This window comes from Girardinichthys multiradiatus, chromosome 23 (genome assembly GCF_021462225.1).
Source record: "Girardinichthys multiradiatus isolate DD_20200921_A chromosome 23, DD_fGirMul_XY1, whole genome shotgun sequence".
Lineage (NCBI taxonomy): Eukaryota > Metazoa > Chordata > Actinopteri > Cyprinodontiformes > Goodeidae > Girardinichthys > Girardinichthys multiradiatus.
Window position 1 is genome coordinate 12,638,446 of NC_061815.1, and position 25,053 is coordinate 12,663,498.

The 25,053-nt window shown below is 38.6% G+C and overlaps 1 protein-coding gene across 3 annotated transcripts in view; it reads left to right on the forward strand.

The window, feature by feature from the left end:
• LOC124860933 (gamma-aminobutyric acid receptor subunit alpha-2-like) overlaps window positions 1-25,053 on the forward strand; it is a 79,397-nt gene that overhangs the window by 48,489 nt on the left and 5,855 nt on the right. The window lies entirely within an intron of this gene.

The window sequence follows — 25,053 nt, forward strand, 5'->3', positions numbered from 1 at the left end:
TGTTTTATTTTTATTTTTAGTCTGAGTTGTGTTTATTTTTATTAGATTTTCCTGATTTCCTCGTTTTAGATAATTTTTTAATCTATTCAATTTTGGCCGTGGGCGAGACACTGTCTTAATAGGGTAATGGGTGGGTAGCAGTACACAGCTGTTAGCAGTATTGCTTTGCACCAAAAACGTCTTGTATTTGAATCCTGTTGGGGGCCTTTCTCCCAAGGGTTTGCATGTTCCCCCAGTACGTGCATGGATCTCTCCAAGTACTCAGATTTTCTCCCACAGTTCAAAAACATGCACATTTGATTATTTTTTGTCTAAAGTGCCCTTTGGCATTCATATGTGTATGCATAATTGCTTGTTTCTGTGTTCCTCTGTGATGGAGTGGCAACCTGTCCAAGGTGTACCTGCCTCTCACCGCTTGATCGCTGGAGTAAGGATCCAGCCCCCTGCAACCATGCATGGATGAAGCAGAAAATTAATAGTTAGATATTTATGTTTTGCTCTGAGAAATTTAATAATGTGCATTTCTCTAAAAATGGAGCCTCTCAGTGAAGAACATGCATCATGAATCATTTCAGGGTTGTTTCATTTCACTCTTTGCTATATCTGTTCTAAGAGCTATTGTGCAACAACAGCAGACGCATGATGGTAGGGACACCACAATGCCTAACGAAACTTTGAGATGGCATTGACCAAAACTTGAAACCTGAAACTGCAAGTCTTTATGAAATCAGATTCAATATATGCAGGAGTTACTGACAATACTTCATATAGGGATGTCCAGCCCAAAAACAACATATGAAAGTAAAAATAAAACAAGTAAAATACAGATCTGTTCTGGTAGACATCTTGATGTTTTTTGTCTGATTTATTAGTTTATAAAATTTTAGGAATGCTGGTTTGGTTTGTGCAGAACGGTTTTGTATTAAGCCTGAGGAGCTGACTGGGCTGGTTTCAATGCTTTATTTATTCATCAATTTATTTAATTAAACAGGGAGAAATTAATTAAGCATTAGTTCATATTTCAAGTAGACATGAAAATATGCAGAAGCAGAGGCCTGCACCCTGTTGTTTTGTGGTGTAATTAGGAAAGAAAAGTGCTCTAATACTGCTTTGCCCTTCTCTTTATTTAATTTAGGGTTAATTACAACTCCACTACAAGCCAATTGAAGTAGTCTAAGGCCCAGAATATAATTGCTCACTATTTCACTTTACATCACACATGTAAGCTGTTCTGTTACGTAAAATCCAAGAGACATCTGGCTATGCTGAACTGAAGCAATCCCTTTGCTTTTGAGGACCTGAATGAAAATAGAAAAATACACAACATAAGGAAATCACTTGTTAATTTCCAGCTTTAGAAAAAGTTAGAATATTGTCAGCAAAATGAAGATAGAAAACCAAGAACACAAATGCTCCAGAAGATAGGCTACACCGTAACAAAAATGATAATGAGGGCTAAAAATAGAAGCAACATTTCATGCAAGCATGCTAACACAGATGCCAAGAAATGGGGGCAGAGCTTAAGGTAGTATGCATGAGTCTATACGTTGCTGTGTGTCTGTGCTTGTGTGCATGTGTGTGTGTGTATAGGTGTGAGAGGATGAAAGTGACACCAGCTATGTCCAAGAAGGAGGCATCACAGAAAGAGAGAGAACTGAAATATCTGATGAAATGCTGTTTATGAGCCGTAAATAAGTAAACATGGTTGTGGATTTAGCTACAGTGAGATTAGTGGGCTTCTTCAGAAAAGATGAGATGAGGCTGCTGTAGCTGTGATTTTATATACAGGTCCTTCTCAAAATATTAGCATATTGTGATAAAGTTCATTATTTTCCATAATGTCATGACGAAAATTTAACATTCATATATTTTAGATTCATTGCACACTAACTGAAATATTTCAGGTCTTTTATTGTCTTAATACGGATGATTGTGGCATACAGCTCATGAAAACCCAAAATTCCTATCTCACAAAATTAGCATATCATTAAATGGGTCTCTAAACGAGCTATGAACCTAATCATCTGAATCAACGAGTTAACTCTAAACACCTGCAAAAGATTCCTGAGGCCTTTAAAACTCCCAGCCTGGTTCATCACTCAAAACCCCAATCATGGGTAAGACTGCCGACCTGACTGCTGTCCAGAAGGCCACTATTGACACCCTCAAGCAAGAGGGTAAGACACAGAAAGAAATTTCTGAACGAATAGGCTGTTCCCAGAGTGCTGTATCAAGGCACCTCAGTGGGAAGTCTGTGGGAAGGAAAAAGTGTGGCAGAAAACGCTGCACAACAAGAAGAGGTGACCGGACCCTGAGGAAGATTGTGGAGAAGGGCCGATTCCAGACCTTGGGGGACCTGCGGAAGCAGTGGACTGAGTCTGGAGTAGAAACATCCAGAGCCACCGTGCACAGGCGTGTGCAGGAAATGGGCTACAGGTGCCGCATTCCCCAGGTCAAGCCACTTTTGAACCAGAAACAGCGGCAGAAGCGCCTGACCTGGGCTACAGAGAAGCAGCACTGGACTGTTGCTCAGTGGTCCAAAGTACTTTTTTCGGATGAAAGCAAATTCTGCATGTCATTCGGAAATCAAGGTGCCAGAGTCTGGAGGAAGACTGGGGAGAAGAAAATGCCAAAATGCCAGAAGTCCAGTGTCAAGTACCCACAGTCAGTGATGGTCTGGGGTGCCGTGTCAGCTGCTGGTGTTGGTCCACTGTGTTTTATCAAGGGCAGGGTCAATGCAGCTAGCTATCAGGAGATTTTGGAGCACTTCATGCTTCCATCTGCTGAAAAGCTTTATGGAGATGAAGATTTCATTTTTCAGCACGACCTGGCACCTGCTCACAGTGCCAAAACCACTGGTAAATGGTTTACTGACCATGGTATCACTGTGCTCAATTGGCCTGCCAACTCTCCTGACCTGAACCCCATAGAGAATCTGTGGGATATTGTGAAGAGAACGTTGAGAGACTCAAGACCCAACACTCTGGATGAGCTAAAGGCCGCTATCGAAGCATCCTGGGCCTCCATAAGACCTCAGCAGTGCCACAGGCTGATTGCCTCCATGCCACGCCGCATTAAAGCAGTCATTTCTGCAAAAGGATTCCCGACCAAGTATTGAGTGCATAACTGTACATGATTATTTGAAGGTTTATGTTTTTTGTATTAAAAACACTTTTCTTTTATTGGTCAGATGAAATATGCTAATTTTGTGAGATAGGAACTTTGGGTTTTCATGAGCTGTATGCCAAAATCATCCGTATTAAGACAATAAAAGACCTGAAATATTTCAGTTAGTGTGCAATGAATCTAAAATATACGAATGTTAAATTTTCATCATGACATTATGGAAAATAATGAACTTTATCACAATATGCTAATATTTTGAGAAGGACCTGTACAGTGACCACAGAGCACTCACTCTGAAATTATGTTGGACCATTTTAATCTTTAATTAGGGCATGCATTATTGTGCTAAGCTGACATTATGCATCGTCACATTGATTCAATTTTTTTTAATCTCACAGAGATTGTTTTGATGTTTGGAAAGTTGCCAGACTCCTGTATGAATCTACTTTGGATTATAGCTTGGACATCCTTGATGTCTCATTGGCTGAAGTACTCTTTACTAGCAAGGCGAATAAATATAGACATTGTCATCTAATGTGAGTTGGTTTAATCAGTGTGTTTACAGCATCAGATTAAACAAAGAGCCTGTTGCCTGCTTCAAATATATTCATCACCGCTTGGCTCATTGTGTTGTCTAATCCAGGTGGTTCATTTTCATTTTGGCTGACCATGAAGTCCGTTTTTAACTCATTTGTAATGAGTTAAAAACGGACCCTAACCCTAACCCTAACCCATTTTAACTTAAGAAGACTAAAGTGTAGACTTCTGATTGGTTGATTGATGCTGTTTGGGACCATTGCCCTGTTTCATGACACAACTTTGGACAAGCTTTAGTTTTGAGAGAAATTGCTCAATATTTGATCCCATTATACTTTGGTGTAAATAGGAGTTTATGGACATCTTAATGACAGCATTGTGTCCAGATCCTGAGCCTGAAAAACGGGTCCTCTCCACCACTGTGCTTGACAGTTAGTAGGAGGCATTTCATTCACACACTTAATTTTATTTTGGGGGATTTTATGTGATAGACCAACAAAAGGTAGCACATAATTGTGAAATGGAAGGAAAAACACACATGGTATTAACACATTTTTCTAAATAAAAGTCTAAAACCCATCTATATTTGGCCCCCAGTGCATCCAGTTGCTCTCAAATAAACATAATGAGTAAATGAACTGACAAGTTAGGCAAGGAGAGCCTTATTCAGAAAATCAATGGCAACTCCGGAGGACCTGCAGAGATCTGCATCTAAATGTGCAGAATCTATAGACATGACAAGTATTAGTCCTGGATTCCTCAACTCTGGTGTTTACAGAAAAGTGGCAAGATGAAAACTATTGTTTACAGAAAATCAAAAGAAGTCCAGTTTGCAGTTGGCTAAAAGCCCTGTAGAGCACACAACAAACATGGGAAAGAAAGTGCTCTGGTCAGATATGACTAAAAATAAAAATAAAAAAGCCTACATGCAGAATGATATGTGTGGCAGAACATGAATTTACCATCTCAACCTTGAAATATAGCGTTGGACACATCATGCTGTGTGAATGCTTTTCTTCAGCTGGGGCAGGAAAGATGGTATTAGTGGATGAGAAGATCTAATGAGAAGAGCTTGGTACAGGGCAATCCTGGAGGAATACCTGCTAGTGGAGGCAGAAAATTTGAGACTAGGGCAGAGCTTCACCTTCCAGCAGGTCAGCAAGTGAAAACATACAGCCAGAGCTATAGTGAAATGATTTACATCAAAGCACAATCATTTGATAAAATGGCTCAGTCAAAGTCCAGACCTTGATCCAGTTCAGACGTGATGTGTCTAAATTGGCAAAGCAGATGGAGACATTCCCCAAACAACCTGCAGCTATAATTGCAGCAAAAGGTGCTTCAATACAGTATGACTAAAGGGTGGCTGAATACAAATGCATGCCACAATGATCAGAATCTTGTTTGTAAAAATAATTTAAAACCATATATCCCTTTACTTCTACTCTACAATTATGCTGTAATATGTTCTGCCTCTTAAAATCCCAGTGAAATGCATTGAACTCTGGTTATAACATGTGAAAGAAATGCAAGGCATATGAATACCTTTGCAAGGCACAGCATTTGAGTTTCATGAGGTCTCTTTAGTTAAGGGGATACAGTTATGATTCATCTTGTGTTATTTAAAAAGCATTAATATGAATTGACTGCAATATACGTATTCTCTTGATAGGGCTCTCTGCTCTGGTAATACGGGGTCACACACAGCACAGTGATAAATATCATACAGGGCACCACACAAAATAATCTCTCTGTGGTTATTAACTTAGAAACAAATGCCCTCCAGGGTGCGTATAAACAGAGCAGAGGCTGTGCTGAGCAGAGGAAAGCAGTAGGAATACATGCGTGTTAAATAGGCCGCCACAAGACGTGATGGCTGTGGGTGAGGTTGGGAAGCTTGTGCTGCAGAGAGGTAGCATAACGATGCAAACAGTGTTTGTCACTGCAAAACCAGAAATGTCATGTCATTACTTTGTGACAACAAAAACCGGAGTGGGAGGAGTAAGAACAGGGACTTGCAAGTGAAGCCTGAAGGATCTCAAAATTCACCTGACAGATGAGCCAAATTCAGCACACACACATGATATGTTGCCATGGTAACAGTGCATGTTGCCATGGAAAAATGTGCATAAACTAATTATAAAGTTGTTATACAGCACTCAGCAGACAGTTTTCTCACATGAGTCTGCTTCAGAGGAGTTTCAGAAACACAAAGGCATCAGAAGCCATTCATAATGGTCAGAAGATATGTCTCATGGGTGACAAGAGACTTAAAAGGTTTGGATTTACTGAAGGGTGTTCTGTGGAGTAATTATTAGCAGTCAGAATTTTAAAGTAGAAGATGATGCTCAGAGTCATTTCAGAGTAAGTTCAGAATAGGTTCAGCAAAGGTCAACTCATTTTGGGGTCTTCGGGGTGTTTAGTGTTGCGTTCTGGGATTAACATCACACTCAAGTAGAGACATTTGAGTTGCAAGCCGGAATACCAGGGGGATTTGCTAATTATTGTGGTGCTAACGAATAATAACACTACAAGCAAGTAACAATGAATTTCTCTTCATCTTATGTATTCAAGCATAACTGGAAAATATTAACAAACAGATATTATACATAATTGTATCTGCATACTGTAGATATTGTAATTTAGATAAAATGGCATAACTTCTCTTTGTCGCTGGTTGCACTCAGACCAGCCTTTAGTTTGGCTCTCCTTGGGCATTTTCTGAGATGACTCTAAATACTGAGATTCAGATAAAAGCCTGCTCCAAGTAAAATACTCACAGCTGATGAGATTGCCACATAACCCGACTTAATAACTTTCGACTTTCTAAAAAAATCTAAAAAATAAATGTTATATTAAAAAAATTCTAATTTAACCATTTAACAAATCACACCAATCACATAAACACGATACAAAATGCTGAATAGTGCTGGACATTTCTGCTGTGACTTTGGTAATTTTGGGATTTTGATGTGAGAGCTAAATGCTGTAATTTGTAGATGTCCCTAAAGTCTCAGCCTACTTCTGGTGTTGTTTACTTCTGGTTCCTCATGCAGATCTGAGACTTCAGGCACTCCCAAAAAAAACAAAGCTCAACAAAAGTTGTGCTTCACAGGCAACTTTTTATTGCAGATCTGTTGGCGCTATTGCCTTGCAACAAGAGGGTCTTGGGTTTGAATCCTGGTCGGAGGTCTTTCTGCGTGGAATTTGTATGTTTTAAGGATTATGATTATTGATTAATATTTATCAAAAATGATAATTAAATATATAATTCAGAAAAATAATTTTAAATCATTATTTATTAATAGAAATCAGAGATTACCTCTGGTTTTGTGATTATGGGCTCAGAAGCACATAATAATTACAATTAGGTAATTATCATTAATAACTGATCATTATTAACCAAAACCACGCTAAAGGTCACTGTTTAATAAGCTGCTCCACCGAACGGTGGGGGAACTTTGACCTTATTTTGACAGATAAATCAGTCTTGAACAAAATAAACACAAAAGCTTCTCTTTATAAATGTGAACATTTATTGAAACCATATAACCCTGATATAATTACTACTCTGGTCCAAAAACCTTCACCTAACTAACAAGCACTATTCTACATAAAGGGGATAAAAATGACTACTTAACAATAATAATAAAATAAAAATATATGTGCATTTAGTGTCTATGAAGATCAAACCAGCAGTTTTATGGACAAAATGTGCAATTTGGGTTAACTTGGAAAGAAAAGCCCACCTGGTGTGCTGATGCGTCTCGGTGGCGGGGATCAGCTGGTAAATGGTGGGCTGCGCCCTTTGCCACTAACTGTTGATCGCCCCAAATCTTGAACAAAGGGTCATAAAACTCTGAAGTGGGAACTCTGTGGCAAAACTCCAGTAATAAAGCTGTGACAAAGGAGTAGTCATGCCACGAGGCCCAAACTGCAGCTGCTTTGAATGGAAAACTTAAAAAGAAATCCAACTTCTAACTTCTGGCTGATTTGGGATCAGCCTGACAAAAATATGAACACGACCTTGCTGATTGCATACGCGCTCCACGATTCAGCCGCACAGCAAATAAAAACAGCTCAGCATGCAACAAGTTGATACCTTGGATTAACTACTGGTGATTCTAAACCACCTTAACTATGCCTTACCCTGACCCAAACCTCTAAATGCACCTATCCGATTTAATAGGGAAAAAGAACAAATTATTTTGGTTAATTTCTCCTCTTCTCCGTCTTGAGGATGATTGTAGGTCTGTAGAAAAACCCAAAAACGGTCATCTTCTCCTCAGTCCAGAATGGTGAAAATATGAGGAACCACTGTAGTTGACTGAACAACACAAGGAGGAAAACGCATCTCCTTGGAAACACCTGTGTCGGTTTTTTCACCTGCACCGGAGTGTCGATGGGGTCTTCGATTGGTTATGAATCTTCTGACCGTCTTCTATCAGACAGAATTCCTGCTTTCAAGGTATTCTGGGAATGTGGAGGAAAAAAGTAACTCGCCTGCGAGTTTGTGTTGCTCCAGATATGCGCCTCCGTTGCGTCGTCCCGCAAGAGAAACGCTGGAAATGGCAACGAAAGTTTGGTTTTATAATCCTGGGTGACATCAGCGCTGCGACGCCTGCTGAGCTGCGCATGTCGAACTGCGCATGTGCCCTCACGGCCAGTAACTGTGCTACCACCACCATGCTCGACAGCTGGAATATTGTTCTGAGGTTTAAAAAGCTCTCCTTGACTGCTTTAATCATACTTCGTGTCTCTTCTGAACACAAAACTTTCCTACTAATATATATATGTATATATATATATATATATATATGAGTTGTATTGGCTTGTGAAAATATATACTTTTTGGCATTTTTCTGTATCTCCAGTGAAGAACCTGGAATTCTGTGGCTTTAAAAAAAAAAAGAAAATCATCATAATGTGGCTTTTTTCCCCTTTTAAAAATGACGAATACAATTATTTCTAACACAAAAAACAAAAATAGTCTTAATCAGGTGGACGTCATCTCAAAATAGTCCAAGACTGCTCTTAAGTAGACTGTTTGTAGTGAGTCACACATAATGAACACATTCAACGTGTCTACCACCATAAATATAGTCAGTACTGCTCTAGTTTCCTTTTTTAGCTATTCAAATGTAAGATTAAAATATAGTAAATTGTCTTAAATTTTCTCAACCAATGTTGAGTACTCTGTGTATGTGGCCCAACATAACCCGCAGAATCGTACAGAACTTCATTTTGTGCTCCTCCAGATGAATGAATCTTCAACCTTTTTCGCTCATTGTGAATGAAAGTTGAGATTCTTCTCTTGCTTTCTGCCTTAGCAGAATATAATATACACAAATGACATAACTGCACTCCATAATGCCGTATGAAAATCTTGTTCTAGTTCACATATTTCTGTGACTGTTTGCCAGACTGCCTATCATATGGCACATTGTTTCATTGAAATCATTGGTTTTGGAAAGATTTTCATGATTACAGCAGGACAAAGATGCTCTGCATAGCCTCCATTAACACACATTTGTTGTAAAAATGTCATAGTTGGAATATCTGTTGCTTGTATTAGATGTGCAAGTAATGGATGTGCTGTTTTTTAGCTAAGCACTCAGCACAGACTTTAAAAGCTCTGGAAATTATTATGTTCTGAAGAAAATCAGATCCTAAAAGAATTGATAAAAAAAAGCATAAATGCAGACTTATATCTGATTATCATGAAATACTTATAGCCTCCAAACTTAAGCTGTAGACTTCAGGAAATAGTGGGTGGTTTGCAGAGCTTGGCTGTGAAGTAAATGTTTTGTATATGTGCTTGAGCATGAACAGCGAGTCCTTCAGTTCTTACAACATGCTCCAGTTGACATTTTTGGACTTTTTATCGTGAAGCTTTGATGTATTTCAGGATAGTGTGGGTGAAAGTCTTGAAATACTGTTTTGTGTAAACGTTTCTCCTTACATAATCTAAGAACAGATATATATTCTGGTTAATGAAACAATGTTTTCCTCAGATGATTATTTTATTCATTTGTCATTTTGAATTTTAAATCCATGGCAATTATTTAACTAATAACCTACTGTGATGTTATGAAGAAAAGATAGTTACATCTTCTTTCGCTTCCAGAGATTTATGGATCAGGAACTGTTCAGATCTTTGTAAGGTTCTAAAAAGGTTTACAGGGCTCCTATGCAGCCTGGATGAGTATTTGTATTTCCGGATTTTATTCCCTCTCCTAATGTCTAAAAGTCCCACTGTTCGTTCATTTGTTTGTTTGTTCGTTCATTTGTTTGTTTGTTTGTTCATTGGTTCGTTCCTTCCTTCCTTCCTTCCTTTTTTCTTTTGCTTCCTGTGCTGTCCTTGTGCCCTTCCTGTCTTGTCCACTACCTTCCTTCCTCCCTCCCTTATATCCTTTCTTTATTTTTTGTGGTCTTACTTTTTATCCTCCTTATTTCTGTCCTTTCATTCTTATGTACTACTCCCCTTCTTTCTGTCCTTTGCTTTTAGTGTCCTTTCTGTCTGTCTTTTCCTATTTTGGTCATTTCTTGTTTTCTTCTTTCCTGGTGCCATAGCTTCTTTCCACCCTTGAGCCATACTCCACCCTTGGGTCCTTCCTTCCTTCCCTCCTTCCTTGTGTTATTCCTTCTTTCCTTTTCTGTGTTTTTAATTTCTTGTATCCTACCTCTCCCTTCTTTTCTTGCATCGTTCCTTCTGTCCTTTGATCTTTCCTTCCTTGAGACCTTCCTTCTTTCTATCCTTGTAGGAGACAGGGGAAAAAATGAAAAAGTTAAGTCCTACTCACTGTTAAAATATCTGACATAAATTCACAGTGATGTTTAGTATTTTAAATAAAAAAAAACAGAGTAAAAATACATTGGAACCCTGAATTTTAATCTGTCCTCATTTGTACAATAAACAAAATATATATTTTTTTTTATTCTAGCCTTTACATATCAGGACGCAAAACATTCAGTCAGTAAAAAAAAATATCTGGTCTTTACCAGGTTAAACCGTAGCTTGGGTGTAGAAGAACATATAAGAGTTTCCACACAGTCGTTAGTTATTAAATAAATACAAAGCCAAAACGGACTAGCTGTGCTTGGAAGACTAAATAATCCCATTATTATGCCGTAGGTCTAAAGAAGGAAAGTAGCATCTTGGTGGGGCAAACTAAAACACTTGTAATTCACCAACACAAAGTGTGTCCATCTACAGGTCCTTCTCAAAATATTAGCATATTGTGATAAAGTTCATTATTTTCCATAATGTCATGGTGAAAATTTAACATTCATATATTTTAGATTCATTGCACACTAACTGAAATATTTCAGGTCTTTTATTGTCTTAATACGGATGATTGTGGCATACAGCTCATGAAAACCCAAAATTCCTATCTCACAAAATTAGCATATTTCATCCGACTAATAAAAGAAAAGTGTTACAAAAAATACAAAAAACGTCAACCTTCAAATAATCATGTACAGTTATGCACTCAATACTTGGTCGGGAATCCTTTTGCAGAAATGACTACTTCAATGCGGCGTGGCATGGAGGCAATCAGCCTGTGGCACTGCTGAGGTCTTATGGAGGCCCAGGATGCTTCGATAGCGGCCTTTAGCTCATCCAGAGTGTTGGGTCTTGAGTCTCTCAACGTTCTCTTCACAATATCCCACAGATTCTCTATGGGGTTCAGGTCAGGAGAGTTGGCAGGCCAATTGAGCACAGTGATACCATGGTCAGTAAACCATTTACCAGTGGTTTTGGCACTGTGAGCAGGTGCCAGGTCGTGCTGAAAAATGAAATCTTCATCTCCATAAAGCTTTTCAGCAGATGGAAGCATGAAGTGCTCCAAAATCTCCTGATAGCTAGCTGCATTGACCCTGCCCTTGATAAAACACAGTGGACCAACACCAGCAGCTGACACGGCACCCCAGACCATCACTGACTGTGGGTACTTGACACTGGACGTCTGGCATTTGGCATTTCCTTCTCCCCAGTCTTCCTCCAGACTCTGGCACCTTGATTTCCGAATGACATGCAGAATTTGCTTTCATCCAAAAAAAGTACTTTGGACCACTGAGCAACAGTCCAGTGCTGCTTCTCTGTAGCCCAGGACAGGCGCTTCTGCCGCTGTTTCTGGTTCAAAAGTGGCTTGACCTGGGGAATGCGGCACCTGTAGCCCATTTCCTGCACACGCCTGTGCACGGTGGCTCTGGATGTTTCTACTCCAGACTCAGTCCACTGCTTCCGCAGGTCCCCCAAGGTCTGGAATCGGCCCTTCTCCACAATCTTCCTCAGGGTCCGGTCACCTCTTCTCGTTGTGCAGCGTTTTCTGCCACACTTTTTCCTTCCCACAGACTTCCCACTGAGGTGCCTTGATACAGCACTCTGGGAACAGCCTATTCGTTCAGAAATTTCTTTCTGTGTCTTACCCTCTTGCTTGAGGGTGTCAATAGTGGCCTTCTGGACAGCAGTCAGGTCGGCAGTCTTACCCATGATTGGGGTTTTGAGTGATGAACCAGGCTGGGAGTTTTAAAGGCCTCAGGAATCTTTTGCAGGTGTTTAGAGTTAACTCGTTGATTCAGATGATTAGGTTCATAGCTCGTTTAGAGACCCTTTTAATGATATGCTAATTTTGTGAGATAGGAATTTTGGGTTTTCATGAGCTGTATGCCACAATCATCCGTATTAAGACAATAAAAGACCTGAAATATTTCAGTTAGTGTGCAATGAATCTAAAATATATGAATGTTAAATTTTCATCATGACATTATGGAAAATAATGAACTTTATCACAATATGCTAATATTTTGAGAAGGACCTGTATATAAAGACAGGTCTTTTGGCAGTTTGATGATCTGGAACATACAGGTGTGTTTGAATACGATGCCAAAGTAGAAAGACATCAGCAATATCCCCTTTAAGGGATAAGCTCTTGTTGCTTGCCATGAATTTGAAAAGGTTTTTAATATTTGAATCAAATCGTTAAATCTTTTCCATTTCAGCCTCATACTGGCTTCTTAGAAAACAACAGAGTTGAATCTGTTACGTAGTCCACTTGAGGGTAAATTTAAATAACCTCAGAACGTCTTAAAGATCCGACCATTTTATTATGTCCTGAAATTTAAAACTATTCTATTAAAATATGCTGTACTTAATTATGCTATGACTGCAGGTTCCCCATTTAAACTGCACCTACAGAATTCACAGAATGTCTCCATATAACTGTGTCTCTGAACCAAGGGCTCCACCAGTATTCCCTGTAGGTATCAATTACCAGTATGTATTTTTCCGCCAGTGAGTGAAATCCATTATCAGGGGAATCCCTGCTGCAGATTCACTGAGCAACAATTTGCTTTCATGCACTCAATGCTCTTATCTGGATTAAGTGGTGTTTGGTGCGTCAGTAGAAGGCAAAATGCCTGCCAGTTTCTGTTTCTCTTGTCTAACTAGCCTCTCCACATTATCTGATTGGCTGGCTTCAAATTAATCATTCATTACTCTTGTGTCAGTGATGATGTAGCATACTTACAAACTAGGTCAATGGGCACAAACGAAGCTGCTCTGAGACCTGACAGGGTCGGACATCCTGCTAAAGTCTGTGAACATACAGTATCTGTAGCCGCACCATTGAGCTGTACATTTATTTGTTACAGTAAACTCACTTGTTTCTGCTTGTGCTTAAAAACCTTTTTTTCTGTAATTGAACACATAAAAAAATTTTTGACTGGAAAAAGATAACTGTAGTAATGGTGTACTACACCTATTCAAACCAATCTGGCAAAAAGTATTTCCCCCTAAACCTAATAACTGACTGTGCCGCCCATGGTGGCAACATCTACCATCAAGGGAAAACAATGAGTGTTTTACATCTCTGTGGAGGAATTTGGGCCCATTGGTCTGTTGAAATTCAGCCATATTGGAGGGTTTTTGGGTTGCCACAGCATCTGGATTGGATTTGAGTCCAAAGTTTGACTAGGCCACTCCAAAACCTTCATTGCCGGTGTTTTTCAGTTAACTGCCCTGATGCACAACATAAGTGCGGTTGACCTTGAGGTCACAAACAGTTGGTCGGGCATTCTCTTTCAGGATTTGTTTTGCTAGTAAGCAGAAGTCATGGTTCCCCAAGTTTTCCCAAAAGTCTTAGGGATCATCACAATGTTTTTTTGTAAATATGAGATGGGACTTTATGCTCTAGCAACATCTGCTTTAAGTTTTATGTCAATAGAAATATTTGAAATATATTTAATGAGAAAAACTTTGATGTGTTCAATACTTATTTTATGTGCTGTACATCTTGCAAGTTTTTTTGTAAATGTGTTTTCTTGTCTTACTACTGTGTTGGCTGCAGTGTTCACTTTGTCTACAGCTGTAGACTATGAGGGAAACCTGCAGTTTTTTGGTAAGGTACTCGGGTGTTACATGTTTAGGAGTGGAATCTTGTTGATGGACTGCTTTTAGAGTACTCGCACCAATGATTTATTCTTTAAAATTACTGATGATTCATTCAAATCTGTTTGACTCTCTGAAGAAGGCTTATGCAACAGAACTTGATTGGTGTTTTATACCAATGGTTCTGAGCTATTCGGGGTTCAGAACCCATCATCATTCCTTATTGAAATGCCAAGTCAAGGATTTTTTTAGCCAATTTTCAACATTCAGTCGCCTATTCAAGCATTAATTATAGGGCTGACAAAACAATCAGAGCAATCACTTACAACCATGTTAGGTATTATTTAGTCAACTCAGAGGTAAGAACGATACAGTCAGAGTTACTTGTGACAAGGGTAGCCCACTTTGCAGTGAAACTACAAAGTTTTTGACACCCTATCTCTTTATTTATATGCACAGTTCAACAGACAGTTCAGACAGGGTGTATGTGTGTGTGACGGAAAGGAGGCTGGTTCACACAGAGATAACAATGATCTCACACACACAGGGAGGAAGGCATAGTGCAGGTGCCTTGCAACACAAGGTTTTTACATGAGTGATAACAAGTTTTTGCACCCATCCAACAGTCCCTCCTTTTATCACAAGTAAAAACATTTAATATAAAAACGAGTAAGAAAAATACTTTGTATGAGCGAAAACCCACGGACGGTAAACAGATTATATTTTGTGGGAAATACTCATACGGCCCCGCCGCCCTCGGCGACCATTAAAAGTTAAATGTTGATTAATACTTGAAATCATAAAAATAAAAGAATAATACTTGAAATCATAAAAATAAAAGAATAATACTTGAAATCATAAAAATAAAAGAATAAGAATAATATTTGAAATCATAAAAATAAAAGAATAATACTTCAAATCATAAAAATAAAAGAATAATAATAATACTTGAAATCATAAAAATAAAAGAATAATACTTAATTAATGAAAACAGTGAAACATAATAAAGGAATTTCAAAATCTGCCCTGTTTATGTCATCATTGTACTTTTTCTCATTTCACTTAAGCAACAACTTCTTTCGATTTTCTGCTGTAAGGTCATTTTATGAAATACAATGTATGAGTACACTCAGGCTTTTGATGTGATTTATTTACAACATGTCATCATAATCGTCCCCTTCATTTTCGTGCATTTCTACCTAGTTCAGTGTTGCATATGCCACCATGAACAATACCAGAAATTCTGTAGGAATGGATGTGCGTCATGTTCTTCCGTCAGTGTTCTGAGATGGGTCCCGTCTGATGTCCATCTCTTCTGGTTCGGTATCACCTCCTGTGGATCCTGCTTTAGATAGAGAAAGAGTCCTGCTACCAGAATTAAGCTCAGGCTTATCAGTCCTGTCCACATGTTACAGAGAGCCATTTTATAATTGGGCGCAGATCAGCTGTTTTCTTCACCGGTTTGAGACGCTGGGCCATCTTTGAACCCGGACTTCCTCTGCTACCCCGTCGGTTGGTTTGGCTCCTGTAACGGCAAAACTGGCTTACAGTGGCTTTTATGGATCCAGGAAGGCCTCTCTGCTATTTTCAGAGCTGTGGGCGTTGTCAGGAGTATTTGAAACGGCCCTTTCCACCAAGGAGTGCTCCAATCCTTCCGGTGGAGTGTCTTAATCAGGACCAGGTCTCCAGGCCTCATTCTGTGGGATAGGAGCAGAGATTATCGGCAGACCACTGGACATTTGTTCTTCTTTTGTCTGCAACATTTTATTCATCCACTCAGCTAATGAAGGTTCCTGTTGTGCTTTCTCTATTTCATTCATGTCAGAGGGCAGAGAAAACGGTCTGCCATGTACTATTTCTTTGAGAATACAAATTCACATCAGCAACTTGGTGTCACGTGATCTCAGACTCAGAACACAGTGGGTGGAGTTATACAATGATGCACAGCAGGTGGCAAATGGAGTAAGACCGGTTTGATTTGGAGTTATTCTCATCCATAATTAACCAGGGATAGGCATTCGGGCCATGGCCTCCCTGTTTCTTCCATTGTTTTCCTTAATCTTTAACTGAAACCCTAATGCATTAGAACTTAGTTCTATTAATTTATTTACAAAATGAGTTCCATTATCTGACCTTATAATCTGTGGGATACCATATGTGGGGAAGAAATGTGTCACTAGGTTCATCTATTACAACTAGGCAATATTTCTTCCCCCGTGTTTGCAACAAATTATGCATGATCTGCAAAAATGATTTGCATAGTCAGAAATATTTATAGTGTAGCATTAATGCTTTACCAGATGTGACATATTCCCCCCTTGACACGTGGGTCTTCCCAATGTGTCACTGTAGCCGCTGTGTTGTATAACTTTTTTGGGAGGATTGGTTTATCTTCTATCTGATAGATGTCATCTTTTTTCTGTGCTCCTTTCTTTAGCCAGGCCTTTATTTCTGTCTTGGGTGCTGACTGTTGGGCGTCTTTCAGCACGTCTGTGTCTATAAATAGCAGATCTGACATTTTCTCTTTAATAGGTTGAAATGAGTTAGTTCTGTCCCTGATGATGTTTTAAAACCTCTATTTTGCCAAATCTTAGCATGGTGATGTACTGATCCGAAAACGTATTGGCTGTCTGTGTATATAGTAAGTATTTGTCCCTCATGTAATTCACATGCTCTTACTACAGCATATAATTCTGCTGTTTGGGCTGAGCATGTATTGGGTAGAGATTTAGCTTCTATTATCCTATCGATGGTTGTTACTGCATAACCAACTCTATTCTTTCCATATTCATCTTTAGATGCTGAGCCATCTACAAACACAACACATGAATCTCGTATAAGGGTTTGAGAAATGTCTTGTCTGGGTTTGGTGTCTTCTTCAACTTTTGCTTTATAAGAATGTGGTTTTCCATCTTCTGCAGTAGGTATTAGAGTACTTGGATTTAAAGGGCACATCTTTTTAGAGTTATGTTTGGCTGTGATAATAATAGCGATGTCAGTGTGATATGTCTTGCATGTAGCGTCAGGTGCTTCTCTTAATATTCCTGACTTCAACATATCTTGTATTACTGGCTTAGTACCTTCTTCAGCTTCTGGCTTTAAGGGGTATTGACGGACTGATTGCCTTTTTTCAGATATTAGTTTAACCTTGTATGGTGGGAAATCCCTTTATAAGCCCTACATCAGTTGATGATTGGGACCACAGTTCAGGTGGGACAGCAGATAGGGCAGGATGCATGTTGCTCTCAGCTAAGCCCTGTATTTGTCCCTCTGCCTCATCTAAATGTATCCTTGGATGGACTTTGACTGTCCACGCCAGAATGAGCTTCCAGATTCCTGTATTAGGATCCACTTTTGACAGTGTCAGTGCTGTTCCTGCAGAGGTTTAAAGCCTCTGTTTTTCCAAATTCTTATTATTCTTTTTTATCATATTTTATAAAGTAAGTCCTTATTACATTTAAAAATGAGATCAATATTTTTGGTAGTTGCTATTATTATAAATAATGCTTGGTTTAGTTCTTATTAAAAATAAAAAATAAAAACTCACTCACTGATGAACACAAAAAATGAAGGGCATATTATATCTTATAATCTTAGTTTGTCTTACCCAGTTTTATAGATACAACATACACTTTCAGTCAGCTTTGTATTTAATTCAAGTAACTAAAGTTTGTTTCAATTAACTAAAGTTTTATCTATTTCAGCCCAGTTCAGTAATTCTGTTAAGGTTAATTTAATCTTATGTTAAGTTTGAGTGTAATTCAATCATTTTGAACCTGGCTGGAAAAAGTCTAAATATCTGTTAAAATCTTTTTGTTTTACCATAGAGAACTGACCTAATATTATTATGGTATGTTGAGGACTCTAATTTTTACATAACATGAAACAGACATTTATTTCACAAAAACAGAAAGTCAAACACAGACATTTGGCCACATGAAAGTTTAAATAACCTGTTTGTACAAGAATTGTGAAAAATTGAAGACAGATCTATGAACTTTCTTATGGTTATCAGTATTTTCAATACAGGTAGAACCTTTGCCATCTTTATATGATTTTTCGAAAAAGATTCTGGAAACCTTATTAAGATATAAATTTGGCAAAGATCATCAGAACATCAGACCTTTATTAGCGCTTTTAAGGTCCCTCAAAGATGCATTACAATAAAATCAGTCATTCCCATTCACACACATTCACACACTACTTACTTATTTCTTTGTCAGAGTCATTTTCTTTGCAAAAATTTGAACATAATTTGACTTCTATTATTCTTTAAATGCACATTGTTTCCTCATAACCCCTTTTGTTTCCACAAGGTCTGTTTTGAACGCTTCAATTCTTTTTTTTTTATTCACCAAGAATCAATAAGGTGTTCTTAGTGGGTCCACCTTAAAGGTGTTATCTGTTGGGTGTCATGTTATCATTGTCAGGTCAGTGAGGTTCATAAGTCAGTCAGAACCTTGGTCATTTGTTCTGTGCACATAATGTTTCATAGATTCAGCCTATGATTAGTCAGCAAAACTTCCACCTATAGGAGAAAAATTGATTGTTAATGAATGAGCTGCATTTCCTAGGAACACTGTCTTCCTCCTGGATGAGCATCACCTGTTGAAAAACTTTCATCATTGTTTGTTTCACATATTCAATCAGATCTTTATATTATACCAGTAGGTGAAGTTGTTAGTATCTCATGTAGACTGACATATACTGTTGCATTTGGAGAGGATCTCAGATTAAATAAACTTAGTTAGAGCGTCAATCCAGGTTCATTTTGTGTCTGCAGACTTTAGCCAATTTTTCTTTTCTTTCTTTTTTTTTTTTTTTTATACATAAAGAGCAAGATTCAAAACATTTTCAAAAGGCAGATTGTGGCAGAATGTAGACAAAACTGCTTATTGATTGACAAAATAACATTCAAGCACACAATCACCATATTAAAAGGCTCTACTTCTAGAGAATCACTAAACTTCTGAGGTCCGGTTTTGGCCCGCGGACCTTGAGTTTGACACATGCAGGGTAGAGTTACAATTTTTTTTCAGACCTTTCAGCAGAGACAGGCTTCTGCTGTTTGCAGAAGTTTTATCTTTGTTTTCAGGCAGCTGCATCTCTTTGTCAAGGTCGTTTCACAGAGCTGAAATTTAACTTCTCTCAAAGAGGAAAAATGAAGAATGCACACAATCTGAGCCAAATATGGAATTATTTCCCTGTAAAATGAATCTTTTGCATTTTATCATGATATTGTTGGTAGTATAACACCATAGAATGATTTTTAAAGCACCTGTTTCTCACTAATGCTTGCCTACAAAATCTTTTACTCTCAGATTACTTCTTTAACAACATTCTGTTCTCTCTTCTCTAGTCATTGTTCACTGGGTTGTCCAGTTGGACAGTTTCCATGTTGTCCACATTGTCACCTCCTCTTTTAACTTCTTTTACCACGTCCTCTAAAACCACCTCTTAGTCTTTATAATTTGGGGCTACCTTGGTATTCTAAACTGGGATGGGTGGCAGTCCGCCCCCCCTTTATTTGTTTTCAGTTAAGCTGAAAGTTTTTTCCTGTGCTTTTCTTAAGGCCTCAGTATTATGGCTATGTCAGTTAAAAGCTGCTCTTATTGTTGTTTTTTTAATTCATCTTTTTGTTTTAATCTGTTTATCAACTGTGAGCACTCAGGGACTGAAAAGTCCCCTTTGAAATTATAATCTGGCAAGGTTTTTTATTGTCTCTTGAATCTTTTGAATGCATAATCTCCAGTTTAAGATCCCCGTGTAGTTTTAGGATTTCAGTGATAATTAAGTTACCTGAAAATCCGTATTTTTATGCCATCGTGCACATATTTCTGTTAAATCAGAGCTTTTTCTCTGTTCTTCCCCCATTGTTCTTTGTTATTTTTCTCTTTTTAGTTTTCATTATTGCTAATTTTAGATCCCCTTGTAATTTTAAGACATCCTTTGTATCTAATTTGCCCAAAAACCCATGTTTTTTATTTTTTATTCCATCTATGACAGATCATACCTGCTCCTTTTACATAGTTCTCCATAAACTTTACCTCCCCTTCTAAGTCAATTAGTTTACTTTGTTTCTTCCCCATTATGTTTTATGTTAGTTTAATTATAGTATAAATGTCCCAGATAAAAGGTCACTGGCATGAGACTTTAAGGAGAGGACATTAACACGCCCTTCTACTGCAACTAATTCGCAGCGGTGTTAATTTTCTGGAATGAAATCCGACCTGAATCTCCAAAGTCACCAGTACGTAGTTTTAATCTGGGCAAAAGAAAACACAGGACTAGCAGAATCCTGCTGATTCTATTAAAATGCTTAGTCCTCCATACACACACAACACAGTCACACAGTTAGTTTCAGGTACCTTGTAATTTTTTCTAAGTTAACTTGGTGTTATTTTATGAGCTCAATTTACTCCGTTCTTTTTACTTTTATAGCGCTTATGCTATTCCCTCGCAGGGGAATAACCCTTAGTCGTTTTATTTGGCCCCCTTCTTGGCGGGGCCCTACCTTAATTTGTCACTATTCCTTTCACGGTGGAATAAAACCATCCCAATGCAGCGTCCTTACCGGCGACGCACTACCAACGACTTTTAAGTACTTTTCTTCTTTTATTTATATAGCGCTTACTCTATTCCCTCGCAGGGGAATAATCCTCAGTCGTTTTCTTTAATCCCCTTCACGGCGGGATTGTACCAAATTTGTCACTATCCCTTTCACGGTGGAATAAAACCATCCTAATGCAGCGTCCTTACCGGCGACGCACTACCAACGACTGTTAAGTACTTTTCCTATGAACTGTATTTTAAAACTGTCTCACCTCGGAGTTGACTTCTTGGTGACTCTTTGGACCCTGTGAGAGTCACCCCGCGCAGAGGAAGGCAATAACCCACTGGCCAGGTGTGAATTCACACACACCTGGACTTTCAGCCACTCCGGCTAATGGAGGCTGTGCAGCGGTGCTTCGCTCGACGTCAGGCTTCCCCCACGGATCCCAGAGTCACTGTTAAAGCAAAGAGAAATAAGGTTATTGAATTAATCCGGCTCGAAGGACCAATAAATGTTAGGTATTATTTAGTCAACTCAGAGGTAAGAACGATACAGTCAGAGTTACTTGTGACAAGGGTAGCCCACTTTGCAGTGAAACTACAAAGTTTTTGACACCCTATCTCTTTATTTATATGCACAGTTCAACAGACAGTTCAGACAGGGTGTGTGTGTGTGTGACGGAAAGGAGGCTGGTTCACACAGAGATAACAATGATCTCACACACACAGGGAGGAAGGCATAGTGCAGGTGCCTTGCAACACAAGGTTTTTACATGAGTGATAACAAGTTTTTGCACCCATCCAACAAACCATTTTTTAAAAATGCTGTTGTTGTTTTTATCCAAAACACAAGAACTAAAAAAGTGCCACTACTGAGAAGTATTTTCTAAAAACTCTAATTGTGTAGTTTCAGATGGGAATCCTTTCACTGAAACTATAACCAACAATGCAAAATAAAAACAATATATTGACAAACTGCAATTCAAAAGCATTCAGGTCTTGAGCAGCACTTATTTTAACCTTGGGAGTTAACACTAACATAAACCTAACTTTGCTGGAGTTAATGGGAGACCTGAGCATGTTTTATGTTGCTCCTGATGAAAGCTAAAAAATAATCTGGAGTTTAAGAAGACAAACCAACTCTGAGGTCATGATCAGTGTCCAGCTTGTTTCAATGCTTTGTCATTAGCTCATCACAGTGCAGCAGCAGGACAGAGAGGCTTACCTTGAATTTCAGCATGCAGTCACTTGACAGTCCCAACCAGCAGACTCTCCTCATTGCTTGACAAACACAATTTGTATTGATTCAGAGGGGTCAGACATCCAGTGGTCATTCCTTGGTCTCTCAGGAAAAGGGTTTTTTATACAGTCTGACTTGTACCTGCATTTCACCATGCTGAATGAGCATATGTAAACAAAACTGCCTTCTTTTAAGGGGGGAAATGAAGGGTGTCAACTCAGATGAGAGGACATTATCGTCACTTATTATAAGGTGTTTAAATAAATTCATGGCATTTGTTGCCCAGATAAAGGCCAGCAATCAACTGAAAACAGGTCCGGGACATGTTTTCAGTGGGTTGCTGGCCTTCGCTGTTTTAGACAATGTCATTTTAATAAAGTACTTAAAAATTAAGAAGAGAATGCCTTGGAGATTTTGGATCTTTTATTTATTGAAGGAAAATATAACATAAATTTAGATTTAGTCATTTTCTGGTGCTGTTTTTGCTCAATATTATCCTTTGCTTTTCTGATAATTATAGAGTAACACTAGAGGTATTGAGCGAATATGTTGATATTAGCTGGAAATATTTCTAAATAGCCAAATTGGTCTTTCTCTGAAGGGGTTTGTAGCAAGAAGTGGGGAGGGGCAGCACTGTAATCTGCTCCATATAGCTGAAAAATATCTGGTCACTCCAGCTCTTGCTCTGGCATCTCATTAAAAGCCTTTTAAACTGTGTAAATGTTATGATAGAAATGTTTTATTGTTTTTAAAACCATATTTTTTTGTCTAGATAGCAGAATTGTTTATAAGGCATAAAATCAGTGCTGTTTTGTATCATAAAGCACAATAAAATCCTCCAAAATGATACGTGATTAGTAAAGTAGGTACTTCCAATGACTGATCAGGGATCCATGCTTTCTTCAGCTGTAGGAATGCCGATGTGACTATTATCTGTATATTATATCTTTATTTTTCCTCTGGGTGAAATCATCATGGGCTTCTATGAAGAAAATTTAGCCTCATCCAGTATATAGTTCATACGCGTCCCCCCATCCACAACCGAGGCATGAGGACTGGCATGCAAATTAAATTACACAAGATGTGGAGCTCCATTGGGTCCTGCAAGTTTCTGAGCCTGTGCGTGGCTATGAAATGGTAACAGAGAGAGAATTAGCTCAAACATACCTGCTAAGAACACAGGCAATGCAACTGTTTCTTAGTTAAAATGAGGTGTGAAATCTTCTAGGGTTAGTCCATGAAGTTGAAACCCCCTCCCATTTTTCCTATTGCTGAAAATGACTTTCTTCATGCCAAATGGATGGCTGTATCAAGGCCCTCATTTCAAAATCGCAGCAAATGAGCTATCTTTCTCTGTTCTGTTGCCATGGGTAACACATCTTTTTCCTCTGATGCCTAATCTTGGCTTGTCTTTGAGATCTTTTGTATGGAAAGCCTGCCTGTTAGTCCAGCTCTGACATGGTTTCATGCTCCTGTCAGATATTCAGCTCTGGTGCTAGGAAAATACTCTGCCTGCCTTTAAAGCTATAGATTCATCACATAGGTACACAACTGAGAGTTGTGGTTTCCAAATTTAGTCAAAGTCTCCTCTTGATTTTAAATGTAGTTAAAATCTTGCGCTTTGAATATACTGTGATAACTAAATTCCAAAGATTCATCGAATACTTCACAAATTGTCTAATTTTGTACACTTTATTTATTATATTTATTTGTACATTTATTTAAACATTTATGTTTCCCTAAGGTTCCTATAGGAGTGACAATATGATTGGTTTGTATTAATATGAACTGAATTTAGACAAAATTAGATTCTTATAACTTGATACAAATTGAACCAGTTTTTTTCAGATGACATTTAAACAGAATTGAATTGTTGTTAAATAGTTTTCATCTTTTAAGTTTACACTTGGGGTTTCAAATATGCTATACAAATTAAACTGACTTTATTAAATGCTAAAAAATTGTAGCCTGATCTTTTAGACCATTTCTCCATTAACTCTACTAATCAGATTGGTTAAAAAGAAATTAACTGTAGAGATGCACAGATCAGACATTTGTGGCCAATTTCTGATATCAACTTTTTTATAGCTTTGCCCTCCTGATACCCATTTTTTTATTCAGATTTCCATCCATCCATCCATCCATCCATCCATCCATCCATCCGTATTGCAGGGTTGTAGCTTGGTGCCTATCTGAAGCAATCATTGGGCAACTCAACCCCAAAACGACTGAGAGAAACTATATACAGTGGGGAGAACAAGAATTTAATAGACTGCAGATTTTGCAGGTTTTCCCACTTGTGAAGCATATAGAAGTCTTTAATTTTTATCATAGGTACTCTTCAACTGTGAGTGACGGAATCTAAAACAAAAATTCAGAAAATTACATTGTGTGATGTTGAAGTAATTAGTTTGCATTTTAACGCATGACATCAGTATTTGATACATCAGAAAAACAAAACTTAATATTTGGTAACCTTTGTTTGCAATTGCAAATATCAGACGTTTCCTGTAGTTCTTGACGAGGTTTGCACACACTGCAGCAGCAATATTGGACCACTCCTCCATACAGATCTTCTCCCAAACCTTCAGGTTTCGGGGCTGTCGCTGAGCAATACGGACTTTCAGCTTCCTTCAAAGATTTTCAAATTTGGCACGGTGCTGATGGTGTAGGGGCGAAGCACATGACCATATGCCGAGGCTATAGTCCTCGAAGTGGCTGGCCTGGGTTCGAGTCCCGGACCTGGTGACATTAACTGAATGTCTCCCTCTCTCTCTACCCCTTTCCTGTCTACCTACTGTCGAAAAATACAAAATAAAGGCCACTAGTGCCGAAAAACATATCTTAAAAAAAAAAAAAAAAAGATTTTCAATTGGGTTCCGGTCTGGAGACTCCCTAGGCGACTCCATGACCTTGTGGTACTTCTTACGGAGCCACTCCTTAGTTGCCCTAGCTGTGTGCTTTGGGTCGTTGTCATGCTGGAAGACCCAGCCACGACCCATCTTCAATCTACCGAGGGAAGGAAGTTGTTGGCTAAGATCTCCTGATACATGGCCCCATCCATCCTATGATGTTTCCACCTCCATGTTCTCCAAGTTCTGGCAGCATGATGGTTCCAGCATGTAGAGGCCCAGTTTCATCTCCGTGGGATAATAACTGATGGCACCAAGTATTTCCATGTTGTAGCAGCGTTGGAATCTGTTTC